This window comes from Phoca vitulina, unplaced genomic scaffold (genome assembly GCF_004348235.1).
Source record: "Phoca vitulina isolate PV1807 unplaced genomic scaffold, GSC_HSeal_1.0 scaffold3, whole genome shotgun sequence".
Lineage (NCBI taxonomy): Eukaryota > Metazoa > Chordata > Mammalia > Carnivora > Phocidae > Phoca > Phoca vitulina.
In genome coordinates this window covers 20,564,348-20,571,288 of record NW_022589706.1, presented here as the reverse complement: position 1 = coordinate 20,571,288, position 6,941 = coordinate 20,564,348, and positions in this window count along the sequence as shown.

The following is a 6,941-nucleotide window of genomic DNA, read 5'->3' as shown; positions in this document are numbered from 1 at the left end:
CCGCTGAGCAGGGAGCCCATTGCAGGGCTCGATCCCAGGACACCGAGATCATAACCTGAGCCGAAATCAGGAGTTAGCTGCTTAATCGACTGAGCCACCCAGGTGCCCCTGTCCAATCTTTTAAATCTTTTAAAGTTAAATTGTTTCTTTTATTACTCTTAAATTTATTTACTCAACTGCCCATAATTTTAGAATACTTCAAAATGTTCACTTTTTTATATTGTTAATGTAAGACCTGGTCAAGTGTACAATTTGGAAAACGTAAAAGAGGACAAAAAAGTCACCCCATCTCAAGTATTCTAATACATTTGTCACAGTATTTCTTCTTTTTATTTTGTGCATATTAGATTCTAAATATGAAACTTTATACTATTTTTTACTGAACATAATATAATGAGCTCTTATCTGTGGCATTTAAGTGGAAGTATGGTTAAAGCTTTTGATCCAATGGAAACAGGCAAATCTCCTACCTCTAAACCAAACTGGGAACTTCCAGAGTAAGACACACTTTTTTAATTTTTTATGAAGTGGACGATGATGATTCCTGCATTGAGAAGATTATGAGCACTTTTCAGGTTGACTGAGGACTTTATACACATCAACCTGCATCTCTTACGAAGTCTATCTTTTGTGATCTAGGGATGAGATTTTTACATTGCTGGTCAATGGGCAGGAATAATCCTGATAATTAGGGTAACCACATAATCTAACATGTGAGGGTGATTATTAGTGACTTCACTGGACAAAGACATGAACCAGGGTTGTCCTGGTCAAACAGGGACATACTTAGCTAAGGTATAAGAAGAGGAATTTTAGTGATGGGTTCTCAGATATTAGTAGCAATTGAAGAAGTTTTTCCTGTATAACAGGGTCAGCAAACTATAATTCATATCCAGCCCACTGTTTGCTTTTGTATATCTCCTCAGTTAAGAATAGTATTTATCTATTTAAATGATTGAAAAAAAATCTGGAAATTTGTTTTCCTTCTCAGCATATAAAAACCTACACAATATCTTTGATTTTACTTCTTGAATTGCAAAACCTAAAATATTTGCCATCTAGCCCTTTAGAGAAAAAGTTTGCCAACTTTGTATATGTTTATATCTTCTACTCTAATCATTCATATTGTTTAATACTTTGCTTCTCATCCAAATTTCTGAATTGGTGTTTTTCACAACTGACTCTTGTAAAGAAAAAGAAAAAAAAAAAAAAAAAAGATCCCTTTGGACTCCAGAGAATGTAATTGTCCCCATAATACATGGATAAATATTGACTTACAAAGTAAACATTTTATTCTGTTAAATTCAGCTTCAGTTGAGAATTATCACTGAAAACTATTTGTGCTGAAAGATTACTTTGAACCTCATTTGGTAAAACTCAAATCTTTAAAAAATTATCATAGAATATCTGGATCTCTAAAACTCTGCAGTCTCTCAGTGAATCATAAACTCTAGTTTAAGAAATACTAATCAAGTATATTCTAGCAGAACTGTAGGGTCTGGAAAAACATTCAAATAATTGTTTCTTTCTGAAAGGCAAGGTGTTAAGGGATGCCTGGGTGGCTCAGTCAGTTTATGGACTGCCTTTGCCTTCCGGTCAGGATCCCAGGATCCTGGGATTAAGTCCCCCATCAGGCTCCTTGCTCAGCAGGCAGCCTGCTTGTCCCTCTGCCCGCCTCTCCCCAGCTTGTGCTCTCTCTCTCTGACAAATAAATAAATAAAACCTTAAAAAAACAAACAAACAAAAAAAACCAGGCAGGTGTTAAAACTAAGTAAGTGACCTGGCCATCTTCTTATTTTATTTCTTTATTTTTTTCTACTTATTTTTTTGCCCTCCCTTCCTTTCCATAAAGGTATTATAAGATGGTTTAAATACACAGTCAAATTTTTATAACAATCCATAAAACTGCAATAAAAATGTTCTGTGTAACATTCTATAAAACACACTTAGAAAAAAAAAAAAACCCTGACATTATCCAATCAACTTACTACTAATTTTACTAAGGCTGGGATATTGTAATGTACTTTCAATTAAATTACCAAAATAAAACATCTTGGTTTTTATCTCTTGCTTTAGATTGCTTATTCAGGTGTTTCTTTAGTGAACTCTCTCTTTTTTTTAATTAGGCACATTGATTAACATTTTTATTTTTCAAAACCCATATTAATCTCTAAGACTATATCTGACATTTATTTGTTGACCTCATGCATCTTCCTTATGACCTTTCTGGTGATGGATCATTTGAATCATAACTTTTAATGGAAAAAAATAAAACTGAACATCACGAGTAAACTATAATTTTTGTTTACCATCACCTGAGAGTGTTGGGGGCAAATTTTACATTTATGAACAATTAAGCATCTTCTACATCTTCCCACAGGAGTTTCAATAAATAGACAAAATTATATCTGTGTGGGTCACACATATTAAATTCAACCAATAAATAAAATTTCCATTTAACAGCAGCACAACAGGAAAAAATAAAGTTAGTGTTAAAGGAGAACATAAATGTTTAGTATTCCACATTCTACATTCATATCTTTTCCTCACTCCCTGCAGCTTGGAAAATTTATATTATCTTTGTTAATCACCTTGCTCCGTGCAGTTTATAAACAAGTATTAGAATAGGGATAAAGATAAGAGAAAATAAACAACTATAAGTTCAGTCCCTCTTCACTGGGCCTTCTAAGAACTCAAGTACTGATATTGTAAATTTCCATTAAAATAAAGCTGATTGGGTTGCAAATCCTCTAGTCCTTGGTTAGCTACCTAACATCCAACCACCTCCAGGGGAAATTAGGTTTACTTTCGGAAAGGGGAAAAACACAGAGTAAATAACTTAAAGTATGTCAAAGAGCTTTGAGGTGGGAACACAGAAAAAAAGATTAAATATGAAAATGGAAAAGGGACAAGACAAAAACTCAATAAATGAATTTCTTTGTGAAATCAGCCTGTTGAAACCAAAGTAAATTTGGGAATTCTATAATTATCTGATCAATTTTGATAGTGCTGTCACTTGTGATTATTCAAATCCCAACACCTAGATTATTTATCCAGCCAATGTCCATCAAAACCTCATGGCCTGGGGCGCCTGGGTGGCTCAGTCGTTAAGTGTCTGCCTACGGCTCAGGTCGTGATCCCAGGGTCCTGGGATCGAGCCCCGCATCGGGCTCCCTGCTCGGCGGGAAGCCTGCTTCTCCTCTCCCACTCCCCCTGCTTGTGTTCCCTCCCTCACTGTGTCTCTCTCTGTCAAATAAATAAATAAAATCTTAAAAAAAAACAAAAACAACAACAACCTCATGGCCTGATAGGTTAGGCCAGGGGTATTCAGCAGGAAGAAATTAGGCTATGCTGTTTTCAAGATTTACAATTTGCTGTCAGAAATCCCATACAAATTACAGTTACTGCCAGGGTATGTTGTGCAATGTCAAATGAAAATAATTACCTGCCAGTCTGCATAATTAGTGCCCCCCTCCCCCTAATTCCCACTTTACGAATGCCTATTTTATTCGGGTAAATAAGGAGAATTCTTTTCCTTGTCACTCTGCTAAATCATGCAAAATATTTTGATTGGTACATAAGCTAGCAGGGGGGAAATGTTAATATTGGCAGAACTTTATGTTTTTATTCAATCTGAGAACAATTCAATAAAAGTAAAACCCTTTATACATGGCTCATCTAATAGTTTTTTCACCTATTGCAGGTATTATGGGAATTTTGTGATGAATCTTATAAAACATTTGTAAACCATAATGTGTGCTATAAATGTAAGATACTGTTGTGCTAAGTCAAGCTTCTAAGTGACTAAATGAAACTCTTCCAACAAATCAGAAATGGTAGAATAATGGAGACCTAAGCCTTGGAAGGAATGCACACAACTTTTGTTGGCCTTCTTCAGGTCTACCTTCTTTCTAAATGTATCACTGTGTTTTTACATGTTTGAGGTTTTTAAAAGAATATATTTTTAACCTAAGAATGCAATTTTAGGGTAAAGAGAAATATATATTTGTCAAATCTAAATAGAAAATTTAAAACAAGAATATGCAGTGATTTCATTTTATGTACCGTTCCACTGACTTACGTACTGATGTTCAGTTCTCACCATTAGAAATGCAGAAAGCCAAATGAATGCACATATCATTTGTTCACCTCATTACAACTTGCAGCAGACTTTCTCACCATACTTCACTCTTAATTCCTTTTTCAGAGAAGGAAGGCTGCCACCCACTATCAATTTACAAAGTTATCTTTGATTTAAGAAAGAACATGTCATTCTATATAAAGTACATTGGATTTAATCCAAGAGAGAGAAAAAAATGGTAGAGAAACTTCCATGCAAGGATCTTGAGAATGCCTAATTTCCTACATAGGTAGGGGTTAGCAGTACTGTTGTGAGATGGGCCAAAAATTCCATAGAATCTATTTGTATATGTAGAAAGTATTTTCTTTCTCTTTTATGTCTCTGAGTTGGATTAAAGAAGAGAATTTACCTGTTTGAATAGATACCATTAAATCAATAAAGAAGATAGCCATTATAATTACGAGTATAATCTGATAACAAAGAGTAAACAGAATAGCCATATATATATATACATATATACATATATATGTGTGTGTGTATATATATATATATGCTGGTTGTTGGAAAAAAAAATTAAAAGCAGAGAAAGCTTAACTAAAGAAACAAATGAGCACAGTAAAAATTCTATTTTTTGCTTCAAATTTTTTTCTCTACATCTCACATGATATAAGGCTTTCTTTTCATCTCTAATGTTTTTGTAGTCACTACTTTAGATTAAAACCAAACATTTCCTTAACAGAGATACATTTTGACTTAGAATTAGTTTTACCTTAAACGTGAAATTTCTCTAGATAACACCGGAAAAAATCAATCCTTATATTAATGATGAGAAGTTCCTCTACTGCCCACTTAACATGTAAAAGCCAGCTAGGTAACTGTCTTAGGAATTATTTGGATGAAACTGGAAGATCCAAGTTCTACTCTGTTATAAAGCAAAGTAAAATGACAGTTATGCACGGTGTCCTCTAAATCAACAATTACTGTAGCATTATCTTCTTTACTCCATCTTAACTTAGCAGAAATCAAACCATTTTAAATCAAACTGGTACATGCATCCATTCACTTCTCGTCCAATCAAAACGGAATTACCTGTCAACAGAGAAGTACGCTTACAAGTGTGAAACCATTTGACCATGTTATATTTTAATTTGCAGAGACAAAAATGACAAGCAATTTATTTACATAAAACTGTACAAAAGCAAATTAAATTATGTAAAGTATTTCATAAATAGTTGGACGAGTGTTTTAATACATTTCGCCATGTTTAGCATAGTTGCGTGCATAGTGACTCATAATAAACGATGATAAATTGTTCTCTGCTTCACTATCAACATCCAAGTAGCAGAACAATAGTCAATGATTAACATTACAAACAGATCGTACCACACTGAATGCAAGTGCTTTAAAATGTAGGAAAAGTTGTCTGAAAGTAAACCCTAGATAGCTGAAAGAATGAGGTTTTCCTCCAGATGTTAGATCTACCTCTACCTGGGTCACAGCTGACCAGCTTTAGAATATTCTTGATCATCTTCACTGTTTTGTTTTTTTTTTTTTCCCCTCTAAGGACACATTGTATATTTATCATGGATACAATATCCCTAAAATTACTTGGGTCTTCAGATTTCTCCGGCCTGGGTTTAGGATGGCTTTATTCTTGGAGGTTTCTTCTGGTCTGTGTGTCATTTTATTTTCCTATAAGAGAGCTTCCTAGGGTAGCCTTGCAGCCAGACATCTTCATTACCATCTTAGTTTCTCTTCCCATTAAAATAATGCCTCCCTTGTTTTCTGAAACTCAGGCAACAGGCCAGTCAGAAACCATACAGAAATGATATCTGGAGGTTCAGAATGAGCATTAGATTTTAGACTGAAACTACAGACGTACACATAAATTTTAATACACATAAATTTATATAGTTATTAATTTATAGATGTGTCCTAATGTATAACGCATGCAAAGTTCACTTGGGAGTCTTGTGTACAGAAAACAAGTATGGTTTATATACTGTACAACCAAAATGAAACAGCAGCTAAAAGAAAAATAACAACAAAAAGGAAATAAAGAATAGAAATTTGAAATCAATATTTGACCTTGCAAAATGGACTGATTTCACCCCGATAATCTCTCTCTGTGTTACTATTACAGTAAATGCTTTAGCCTTCTAGTCAGAATTAAGCAGTCCATGTTAATGCCTTAGTTTTGTTTTATGAATGAACGATATTTAAGACTGGTCCATTATCTGAGTTTGTCAGAAGGCAAATTTTTAATATATTATTTATTATTTTCAGAAAATAAACATGGGTAAATATACAGGATCAAAAAAGTTGGGAATAGCCCATTTTCCCTCATTGTCCAAACCCAACAACCGTTTTTTTACCATAACAACAGGTATAAAAGGCACAGTTGCTTGTTTTGCATTCACTCATTTATTTATTTTTTTTTGTTTCTTTTTATTGATTTTTTTCAAAAGCACTTTATATATGGAGTGGCACTGGATTTAGCCTATTCAAAATAAAAGTCATACAAACACAAAATATATTTCTGTGTCATGCCAGCTCATTATATAATAAACATGTTATGAGAGCTAATTCTACTAGAATTACTGAGAATACTTACAGTACACTGAATTTTATTCTTTCACACCCATTTTAGTTCTAAAGAAAGGCTCATGAGTTAAATGACAATGACATGGCTGTCTTGAATGTGGTGCAAACGTCATTGGGGAATGTGGATCCAATTAATCCAAAGGTCCAGTATGACCCGTATTAGCTTTATAGACAACGGAAGGGTTTTAAGATAGAGTGAAATGAGCTATCTAATGGTTTCAATGTCTCATGAAAGAAAGAAAATAAATGCATTAAA